The sequence below is a fragment of the Zophobas morio genome, unplaced genomic scaffold, assembly GCF_036711695.1.
Source record: "Zophobas morio isolate AGI-343-1 ecotype UQ-CSIRO unplaced genomic scaffold, CSIRO_AGI_Zmor_V1 ptg000023l, whole genome shotgun sequence".
Lineage (NCBI taxonomy): Eukaryota > Metazoa > Arthropoda > Insecta > Coleoptera > Tenebrionidae > Zophobas > Zophobas morio.
Window position 1 is genome coordinate 4,230,354 of NW_026972128.1, and position 12,196 is coordinate 4,242,549.

The 12,196-nt window shown below is 33.8% G+C and overlaps 1 long non-coding RNA gene across 1 annotated transcript in view; it reads right to left on the reverse strand.

Annotated features, from left to right (window-relative positions):
* Positions 1–3,630: 3,630 nt before the first annotated feature.
* The window catches only part of LOC135134526 (uncharacterized), a 246,507-nt gene continuing 237,941 nt past the window's right edge, over positions 3,631–12,196 (reverse strand). Inside the window, exon 2 of the long non-coding RNA XR_010281334.1 lies at positions 3,631–3,797. This is a non-coding gene — a long non-coding RNA (uncharacterized LOC135134526). The remainder of the gene's footprint in view (positions 3,798–12,196) is intronic.

The following is a 12,196-nucleotide window of genomic DNA, read 5'->3' on the forward strand; positions in this document are numbered from 1 at the left end:
TTTCAAAAATGTTCACACAGACTCTTCGTTTACGAAGTCCTATTGTGAGAACAAGACAACAATGAAAGTGTCTTGTCCAACAGAATAAACCATTTTCAGTCTTCGCTTCCTAGCACAAAGACAAAATTTTCGTACGCAACCACCAAAAAAACGACTGTTTTGTTGTTTTGAGTTTGAAACAACGAGAATTACTATAATTCACACTTGAAAAATGTTAAAGCAATAAAAACGACGACTTTAAATGACAGATTAGAAATGATATTAATGACAAGTGAGACCTGTCATAATGAGGCATAATTTCAGCGAAACGAGATTGTTGAAATCCATAGCCAACTATGTATGTAGTAGCATTACTTCTCAACAAAAGTGTATCCTAACTTTTCTGTTCATTACAAATCTTTCTACAATTAAGTACATCATAGGTTTTCTTCTAAATGGAGGACTAAGTAGTCACTCATGGTTTAGGCCTTTAGTGGTCTAAAATTATCTTGAAACCATATTTACAGTAGGTACACACTGTTTCTTCAATATTTTCACAAACTCTTTCGATCTATAGAATACAAAGCAAAATCTAAATTCTAGATCTTCAAGAGATGCACATAGTCCTCCTTACGTTTTATCTAGTTCTTTTTCCACATACCTACACTACATTTTCTTTCAGAAATCCGTTTGTTCATCTGGTAACACCTTCTTAGTTTTTGATATAGTTACTTAGGTCTTTTAATGTTATTCTCTGTGACATTGCGGTACCCTTTTCTTTTTTGGTGCTTTCATCCTTATAAGACATGTGCTGGGTTAATTAGTCTGTAGTTTCCTCTATGAACTGTTATTGTTCATTAGAAAAGAAACTATTATATATTATTTTTTATTTACATGGTTATCGTGTTTTTCTTTTAGTAATCAATTCTTAGTTAATTAGTCCAACTGATTTTTCTTTATATCTTGTTTACTTCTTTCAACATAGTTTATTTTTTTACAGTCATTAGTTAGGTAATCCAAAAAGTTCTGATGCTTTTCGTCCGCCAGGATAGGCATTCGTATATCTGTATTTTTCTTCTCTCTTTTGTTTTCAATCCCGTATACCCCACTCAATCTCTTCGATACAATCTATGCATTTCTCCCCTCTTTGTTGATTATTTCATGTTTATATATTTTTTATACTTTCTTCATCTGTCCTGTTGCACTGTTCTTATATTCTTGCTCTAAAATCACATTTTGTTAGGTATGTTTCTTTCGCACAGTCCTTTCCACTTCTTTTCCTTTTTCTGTATTATTCTGTTATTTAATGATACCTTTTAATTCATTTTGGGCAACAATCTTTTCAGCTACTGTTGTTTTAATTCTCTTTCTGTGTTTTCTTTTTGAATATTGGTATTTAGTATTTCTGTTCTATTATACAGAATCCTTTAAAATATTCTGAAAATCTGTTCTTTATTGATTACACTCCTCGTAGTACTGCTTTTTATTTCTTCTCGTGTATGTTGTTCATCTGTTGGTAATTCATTTTTACACATCATGTTCTTGTAGGTCTTCCAACATTCCCCTTTTTCTTTGATGGATTTGTCTTCTTCCAATTTTGCTTTTCTGCTGTTTTGATTTTTTCTGTTGTTCTCTTCACCCCATCTCCTTTGATTTTGGTTTTTCTTCCTACTTGTTTTTTATTCCAAGGCATTTTTCCTTCATTTCATCGCAGTAAAGCTTGTTTGCCTGATTTTAGTGTGATTTTTTTTATACATTTTTCTTCTATTGCAACTTTCTTTGTTTCTTTTTATATTCACTTTCTTTTTTCGTTAGATCATCATCTAGATGATTATTACACATACAGGTTTAAAGATTTAGGATGTATTGTGGATGCTGAACTGTCATTTGTGCCCCATGTTAAACAACATATTAATAATACATATAATCTTTTCAAAAATATTAATAATATGGAAGCTGTGGTACACCACGGTTATAAAATCTAAGTTGGAATATTGCAATATTTTATTCAACCCATTTGGTACATGGTAATTTAGATTGTCTAAACTTATTATGTTAAATTAAGTTTAACGTTTCACGTCCAGGGTTAAGAACATGTTTAACTTTTCACTATGATACACCTACTACAAACCAACACTTGCATTTACCGCTTGTTAATATGTGTTATGGAATCTATAACAATGTTGAATTGTTCACTAAATTTGGTAGTTTTAAAAATCATCAAAAATTGTACTGTTGTAAATACTTATTATGTATGTACCTTTTCTTGTTAGTTATGTATGAACTAATTTTGTATTTCTGGGAGTGTATTGTATGTACCCTCTAAAAATATTTCTTGTTTGTTGGGTTAATGAACTATTATTATTGTGAATACAAATATATTACGTACATTTTTCCAGTAGTTACTACCTATTGTAAACTAATAATGTGTAACCTCTGTTATATGACATTTGACTATAATTCTTATTACGAGTAGGTGGCAAAAGTCGTCGTCTACTTTGATATATAACCACTTACTGACGTTTTGTATGAATTAGGTTTTGTATCAAGTAATAACGCGTCCCTAATTTGTTAAAAAGCGCCTTCATCCGGGTAAAGTTTTTGGAATAGGAACTGCGCAAAATACGATGGTACTCGGCCTAACCAGGCGGTACCACGATCTCCATCAATCAGCCGTCCACAGGAAGTACCCCGAAACTCATATGTCAAGGTCCGCCATAAAAGTACCGAAATAATCTCTTCCCAGCCTCCTCGAAGGCCCACCAAAATGGCCTCCTTCCGCCATTTTGCGTCCGATTTCCTATTACCGCAGTGGATCTCATCGTCGCATAATAGTCAGACTGTGATGCAATATTTAAGGAGTACACGACCCAATTCACGTTAGTTTCTAGGCTCGCTGCGATTTTCCCAACTTTCCCTCTCAACGGAACCCGCCTGTCTCTCTCGCAGGCCGTAATGGCTGTCCGTCCGACAGAGACAGACCCATCCACGTACCCACGAGCGTTGCAAAAACCCACCGTGTCGTGGGACCCGTTCGGCCTACTAAACGAAAGTGAAATCGAGGTTAGCTTTGCACTTTCACTTGTTCGCCGCGTCTAGCCCACGAATCGGCCAATCAGAACGCGAATTCGCCGTGTGTTTTGTCGGTTTGAATAAATCGAGGCATGGCCTACTTTGGCGGAGTCGCCGGACATCTAGAATTTTGTTGTTTTGTTGTACGGTTTTTTGCTTTCGTTGCTGGACTGATTCTTGTTGAATCACTGAATTGCGCACTGTTAGGTAACGCTGCGACGTTGCGGTTCCGCTCGGAAGTGGCGGACATCCTGTATCTGGTGGCTTTTCCGCGAGAGATGGCGTTGCAGACGATCGTTCGGGTTCGGGGAAGCGGTGTTCTACTTCGGGGGTGACTGGAGAATTCCGGCAACTACGACCTTGCGCGTTTTCAAAAGTTGGGAAATACGTTTTTGCACTCATGACCTTTTTTGATAGCTTTCGCGCATTCACCAGAGTGCGGGAGGTCGAATTTCCCGCACACGTGCATTTAACTTCCCGTTGCCATGGTAACCTTAAAATACTCGGGTAGTGTCAACATTGTGACGTGTTGACGGCGCTGTCAATGGCGTTGTTTATAAATAACTCACAGTTAATCTCTTCAGTTTAAAGGTTTATTCGTCGCAAAAAATATTGTACACAACACGTTCGTGAGCCTGCTTCCCGCATTCACGCAAATGCGGCACTCCCTTCGGTCGTGCCTCAAACAAGCGTTCATGCGGGAAGCAGGCTATCCCGAACTAGTTGCGTAAATTACTATTAATGGACTGCTGGCGCGGGCTGCTTTCGAGGAATTGTTTTCACTAGTCACCTTGCGCAAGGACGAAGGATCGAACACAAAGAAGATTCTTTATTTGTTTATGATTTTAATAATTCTTTGCGAGGAGAGGTTTCGAGGTGATTTTTGGGGAGTCGCTCTAAGGACATGTATTGCTTTGTTTGCACCAGGTAATTACGCTCTTATACAAAATTACATCAGGTGTCGTAATGTACATGAAAACTTCTTTGTCTACTACTACTTTACTGAAAAGTATACACTTCTCCTGTTTTTAATAAAGTAATCTGTAATAAAATTTATTCCTCCTACAAAAAGATTACCAAAATCGATTCTAGAAAACACAGGTTCAGTGAAAGATCTATAATGTTGTTGATATTGTGGGTGCTACGAGAATCCATGACAAAGGTTCTCCCACACATAATTTGCATGGCAACACGACACTTTTGAAACAGCATAACAAATGTTATCCATCTGGACAGTTTAAGAAGTTTGTTACATTTATCAAATTTGTTTTCCTTTTTAGACTATAATAACTGTTTTTGTCTGACTTTTCCGACAGCGGAGGTCCTAATCTCAGGTCTTTTATAACCCTCAAGCTTTTTCGCAAGTCAAAAGATGCCTTCGTCAAGGTAAAGATACATGGAAGGAATTTATACAATTATTTATATAGTGCTCCCTTCGCCTTTGAAGCAGGTCACTTCTGCATGTATGTTAGAAGTATCCTTCAAAGATTAATTAATTAATTTTTCATTAGGACATAAATTTCGTTGTTCCGTGATGTCATCGGCTTTTATGAAGAGTGTGAATACCTAAGTAAAATTTCTTTGATATTTTGTAGTCGCAAAAAGAATGTTTGTGATGGTCTTATTAAAACTTTTAAACAAATACTGTTACTCAAAACAAATTTTACTTATACAGGGTGCTCAAAAAATTGCGCGCTAACACAACGATACATTATTAAGTCTCAGAGTCTAATTTCGAGAAAAACCATTAAAAAGCTTCTTACGTCAAATTGACGGTCAGTTACAAAAAGTTTTTTGTGATTTTATAAAATGAAGAAAATTATGGACAAATACAAGATATGTACCTCCAAAATAATTTTGAATAATGCAAGTCCGAACGATTTCGTGTATCCACTAGTAAAGTAAATAGTGAATGTAAATACCGAAAAGAAAAATTAACCTTTGAAGTATCATTTCCCCAACATTTGGTTCCACTGATTTTTAGATTATTTTTTCTCGGCTGAATGAAAAGTCCTTAACAACGTGTCATAGAGTTACACAAAACTCACTTGACTTACTCCTTGTAAAACTTTTATGACTTAAGCGGCTTAAGCCAAACCACCCATAAGTCAAACTGGTTATTGTAAACTTTATGGACCCGAACTGCAAGGATTATTATTATTACTGTCCATTGTTGCCATAATGGAGCTGTAAAGTTTTACTAGGTATATGTGAACTGAGTTCAACAATAGCCAGTTTGACTTATAAGGGTGCTTTGGCTTAAGCCGCTTAAGTCATAGAAGTTTTACAAGGTGTCTGTCAAGTGAGTTTTGTATAATATACCTATTTGGGAACAGCTTTTATATGCAAATAAAAATACAGTGTATCAGTCTGCAACCCAAAATACACCCGTCAAGTTCAAGTTACGCAACACGTTTCACTACTGACGTAAGCGTCATGGATAACTAGAGCAGAAACTTAAAAAATCACCCCGTATAAAAATAACTTCTACTTTTTATCATTATTATTAAGTTACAGACAACGAAGAATGGTGCATGTTTCAAGTGACATTTTCTAAATATAATTTTCCGTTGACGTCATTTATTAATAGTTTACTTCTGACAAACTTCGGGACGTGTGGCGCTAATTCTAATAGCAACAGCACTGCGTCCGTAGAATTTTGGTACCTACAGTTAATTAATCCATTTTTCATTTAATCATTCTTTAAAGTTTCTGAGAAACAGTTAAAACATACTTATTTTTTAAAAAAAGTAAAACTTTTATGAGGCTAGGGAGGAAATGAATATACACATAAAGCTGATTTATAAACACCAGAACATTAGTGTATTGTAAAATTTCAAAAAATTCGGTACTTATGTTCTATTTCCAAGTGTAAAGTTTCGTTTCCGAAATTTTATTTTTTTTAAGTTAATTGGTGTACGTATTGTTAAAAATATGGACATATTATTAAACTGCATATGTAAAAACACGTGACAGTATAAATTTTAAAGGACATTAACTTTACTAAATTTTGAGATGACGTCTTCAAATTTTTGATGGTGATGAATAAACAAATGTTGGTTAACATTTACTACACAATAATTTTAAAATATACATACAATTTTACAATACCTACGTTGTCGAATCGCACGAAGTAATTCTCAGACAGACAGACGGAAATGGGAGATCGACATTTCCGTATTCTATAAGAAAACCTTATGAATAAAATTACATGTAGGATACATAAATCTTGATATTTGTAATTTTTACAGTTGTTATATAAGAGTTATTTATTCTACAAGAAGATAAAAAGAAAATTTACCCACCAATGCAAAGAACAAGCATAGCGAGCGAGTTGAGTAAATTTTATTTTATACTTTCATCGTTTTTTTCTTTAATATTTGAAGATAATAAAATTCCGCAACTTTGCAATGCAATATTTGGCTGTGGGTTTTACGTAGCAACCAAAAAAGGTGGTGTCAACGAGGAAATTATCCTGGCGTATTAATCTGAAAGTAGGTAATAATTTAAAATTTGTTTTTTAATGTGAAATTTAGTGAATTAGCGAATATTAGAGTAAATACATTTCTACTTCCATTTCGGCTTCTATGGTTATAAAAAATGACTGAACGATGTATAAAAATGACATACACTTTACCATCACAAAAATTGTCGGTAAAACAGAAAATAACAATAAGTATAAAATAAAAAAAATATATTCGTGAACAGAGAAAAAAATGGTGACTTTTTGAGATTCCAGTCATTGTAGCCAGAGAAATATTAGAACCTAGCCATTTGTAGAGGCACATCTATCGGTGGTAATTTTAAACCTATGTGCAGTTCTGTTCAAAAATATAATAAACTGTAAAATATAAAGAGTTGTCATTTCGTGAGAAACGAACGTTTCGTGCGGTAGCATCATTTCTAAGTATTTTTTTTACATCGATAAGTAAGTAGTAACATATTGATTTGAATATGTACAATGTAACACTAAATATATTGTGATTTTATTTTCAGAAATACAGTAACTCTGAAAGAAACGAAAAGGTAGTATGTATCTCCAAAAGCAAGCAACATTACATGGCAGAACGTATTTTACTAAAAGTTGAACTTATTTGTTTTAAGATGATGTAATTAAATTTCAGGATGGAATGAAGTATAAATTTTAGTTGAAATTTGTACTGAGTTAATTTATGTTAGTGACAAAATTTTGAAGAAACCCAATACAAAAAAAGTTTTAAATAATTTGAAGATCTTAAATGCTTCTGAAAACTCGATCATTAATTTAAAAGATACATATTTTTTAAATGTAAAATAGATATTTGTCTATTTCGAGTTTTTAAATTTCTTGCGTTTATGTTGGCATAACGGAGGTAATTGTGTATGCCAATCGTCGTCACATGCGATAAATTTAGGTTATGGTTTTGACACATTTTGCAAATTAAAAATGTCGACAATCTGTCAGTTTTGATTCTTGACAGCTGACAACCGGAAATTACAGAAAACATTATGACATCAATTTCAACTAAAAGTTCAGGATTGCCAACAGACTCAGTCATTTCTGATCACGTGGTGGTAATGCAAAAAAAGGATAAACAAAAATCCAGAATCAAACTTTATTAAACAGTGCAGTTTATGTAAATTTTACATGTTAGTTAGTTTTTTATATTTTATAACTAACTCAGCATGTATTTTGTTTCTTATAATATTGTCAACACAACACATAAAAGCATCGTTTTATTGACGGTACACGTAGCACTTTTCCTATACTATTTATTATTTTATTATTTCATAAACGTATCTATCACATGTATATGTTTTCCCAGAAAGTTTATGCCGCAACTTATTTATTTGATTATAAATAGCAAAATATGTAGCAGTTTTTAGATATTAAAGCAATCAAAAATAAAATTAGGTCAATATTTCCGGCATTTGCTGAGTCTTTTGTTTCCCTACTTAATTTCATCATATTTCGTCTTTTCCACTCGGACTGTGAAATCTCGATAACAGATAATAATGTTTAAACAAAAATTAATGCACTTAAAATAGTCATCGATTTAAAAAAAGTATATTCTAAAAATTAGTAGTTGCATAGCTCAGCCTTCGTCAAGGGCGGAGATTAAACCAACACTTGTCGTATCGTTAATTTCTTTATTTTGTTGTATCGGCAATCAATTTACTATTTCATCACTGCAACACAACGTAAAGTTCATATGTAGTTTTTGTTTTTACCAATCTATTTTCCTAAATTAACTTTTTGCGGATTATATAAGCTTCGACCTGCATTGCCGATAAAAAAAAATAATTATAATTTTAAAGGTTACTTGTCTGCAAGTTTTTTTAAACCGTTATAAAAGTTACGCTGTTTATGGTACACTAACAGAGTATCTATCAAATCGGACACATAATAACTTTAATCACTTTATAGCATAAATTAATTTTTATGTAATGCCCACCGGGCAAAATATTACACGAAATTTCTAAATATGCGGTCACTCGAATCTAAAACATCTTTCATTCTTTTGCATGAAATAAAAACATTAAAGTTATTGCAACACGTAATGAAATTATACGTCTACTTAAGTCAGTTCGTGACGGTTTCAGATTTCAGGAAACATTCGAAAGCGAATCTTCCCGCTCCTGGCTGTCACTATTTTGTTTATTTTCTCGTTCTCTTTTCATTTAATTATCTATATAAATTGATACACAGGGCTTTTGAGAAGTCACCGAATTGTATAACTTAGGAAGGACATCACTAAACAAGATATTTATTTTCAGTAATTAACTGTATAATATAAAATTTAGCTATTAAAAAAAAAAGTCCTCCGCAGTATGAATAAACGTGCAGATGATTTGCATTACAACTAGAAATCGACATGTATTACGAATTATTTTTCAATCATCTCAGTACCGTCGATGAAATTAATAAGAACGTTATATTATTAGGAGCTTTTAATATACTAGCATTTACCACTAATGAACAACGGGCGGAATTGTGTTTCATACGCTAGATCCAGTGCTGTCACGGCGATAGTTTGATTACAAATATATTTTTCTTTTGGATTATATCAACATAATATAACATTTCAAGTTCACAAATCTGTGGTCCTGTGTTTGAAAAATTAAAAAGGACATCGAGTATTATTTTTTGAAGTAATATAGTAATATAGAAGTAGTTTTTTAACAAGCTGTAAACACTCCTAAGCGACGCACTGGCTACGACCTTGTGGACCAGATCAAAGCGTCCCCGCTACTCGCCGTAAAACACACCTTGCTTCAACTGGGGAATTGTATCCGTAAGATAAATTCCCGCCTACTGCTAATGAATCAAACCCGACTGCGTTGTCTTCAACAATTTCAAATATTTTCATAATTTTTTGCAATATAACATAATAACAATTATCATAGTGCTTGATTTGGTTTTTTCAAATACAGGCTGTTTCAGATATAACTTGTGGCCTTATATCTTGATGTTCTGTAAACGCTGTTGTTTTTAGCGTGAAGGGGAAATCATAAGTCAGTAATAGAAATGTAAACATTTCTTTCATTGCAAGAGTCGACGAAATTCGAGTTTTTTGGCGTCACCTTTGCTTTACATCTTTTATTTAAAATTTGTAAGATGCACGATATCTGAAAAAAGCTACGTTTTCTCTTGTAAAATTTCCCAAATAATATTATATTTTTCATTTGAGCTATCATATTCTAATGAGATTATTTTTGATTATTCGGTGCGCTATAATAAATATAACGTTCATCCCCATAGCACTGAAAACAAAATATTTGGCGACGCGTTTTGCCAACCATGTTGGGATTATCTAGACAAGGCTAAACTCATTTTTGTGCCATATACTCCTAGAACGTATAGTGTTATATTATATAACTTCTCTACGCAAAACGCTCTGAATCTCACGAAAAACAGATCGCTAGCTCCAGTTCTCCTTACATAACCTTTTCGAAACGGACGCTTGGAATAGTTTTCATGAATGCAGTCGTAGTACCCACATTAACCCGTTGCCATTTAAATTTTTCGAACGCCGAACACCGAACACATTCATCTTGTCAGCGACACCCCTCGGGCACGTGTCGTAAATGGTACCTATGTATATGGAAATTTTCCCGATATCGACAAGTGTAGTGCCTTTTTTGTAATTCAAATGGTCGCAACGGTACTCATAATGGGTCGTTTTTATTCCACGTTGTGCTTTTTTCACATCATTATTTTCATCTCGGTTAAATGTCTGTTCACACGTAAGAATTGCGTGTGCTGAACAAATTAAGCGCTGCTAGTTTTTCCAGATTTACATCTCGTTAGGCTCGTTAGTGCACTACGGCCTGACGTGGTCTAATGTGTACTTGTCACTTGAAGAGCCACATGTGCTGCTTAAATTATCGGTTATCGAAATTATGCGATTGAATATTTTAACGGATAGTTTCAGTTTAATTAATTAGTTTGAATTGAGTTATCGAGTTATCTCGGGTTTGTCGAGTGGCAGGTGTAAGGTTGGGCAATTATCATGTTTGATAATTTTATTGCAATAGGAATTCGAGATCGAAAATTGCAACGAGTAAATGCTTGAGGGGAGTGTTTATAATTTACTATGATTATTTTTCAGGGACATCTACTATACTTTTCAGTGCCGTATTTTGTTATCTCTGGATGATTTCTCCATTGCTGTTGCCCACAGGTGTAGGCCGTATGTCCACGCTGGTGTTAGTATCTCTTTGTCAATCTTAATTTTGTTCTGTATATTTTCTGTCTTATCTTCTTCCTAAAACCTTCTACCGTTAAGTGTGGGACTAGAGATTTCAGTTTGTCTCTTCCTTTGCTGTTTCTCCCCTGTGATATTGCTTCCTGTTAGTTTGTCTTCTGTTTTTGATGAATTTTCCTTTCTACGGGATTTATCTTGAACTTTTCTCAATATATTTCCTTCCTAATTCTATGTCTTCTTGATTTCCTATCTATATTTTCTCTTCAATGTGGCGTTGATAACTCTATTATGTCTCTTTTCGTTATTATCCATTATTCACACCATATATCGCGTCAGAATCATTATCTTCACCACTTCTGCCTTTACCAGTTTCGGGATTCCTTTTTCTACCTTTTCCAGATATACACCATCGATTTTGTTTTCTTGGCTTTTATTTTCATATTTTTCCTCTTGAGCTCTTTACTTAGGATATCAATGTTATGCTGCAAGTTTCCTATTGGAGAGGTTTCAAGTTATCTTTGAATATTTTTATTACATAATAGTGATATCTTTCGTTTAAAATTCCTTTGATTCTTGATTTTTTGTTTTTGCGACGTTGTGGATCCTCTTGTGTATTGCCTTTATTATTTTTTTATGAAAAATAGATTTCTTGTTTCCATCTATCTTCCATCTGTCTGTCTGTCTGTCTCCTGTCGTCTGTGGTCTCTGTTTTGTTATACATGGTGATTTTTTCAATCTGAAACTTTCAAATATGTCCAAAAATAACCACTTTGCAAAAAAATGTCCAGAATCAAATTTTAATCATGTCGCGGGGGAAATACATTAGCCCCCCTCCCCCTCTCGTTGTAGGTGGGGCAGCAGTTAACTTCGAAACCTTAAGTGAGGACTGCTATTTTTTATTGCGGATTCAGAGTCTATGGTTAAAAGTACGTATGATTTGTGGATTTGTCTATGGATACGATTTTGCAATACGTTGGCAATAAAAAATACACGTTTTATGTAAATATTCGAAATTCATCGTGAAAAATAGTACATTATATCTACATCAAGAGGGAGAAATGTATGATGCGAAATGGCATTTCGCTCCAGAGACGTATATACTATTTTTTATAATCGCGAGGGTTTTTAACAATAAAAGAAAATGAAAGAATTAAGATTATCGTGTCAGCAATTCATGAAATTGGTTTCATGACAACCTTTAAATAAAGTTGGATAAAGTGGAAAAATCCTGACAAAATGGATGTTGCTGGCTTTTCTAAAGAAGAACCGGAAGAAATTACCGCAGCAGCTAATAGTACGGTAGCAAATTTACTTCCAGATAAGTCAAGGAAGTTATACGAAGAGGCGTACCACAGTTTTAAGAATTAGTGTTCAGAAAAAAATGTGAAGTTTTTTACGGAAAATGTGATGCTGGTATATTTTAGCGAGAAACCTAAACCATATAAATCGTCGACTGT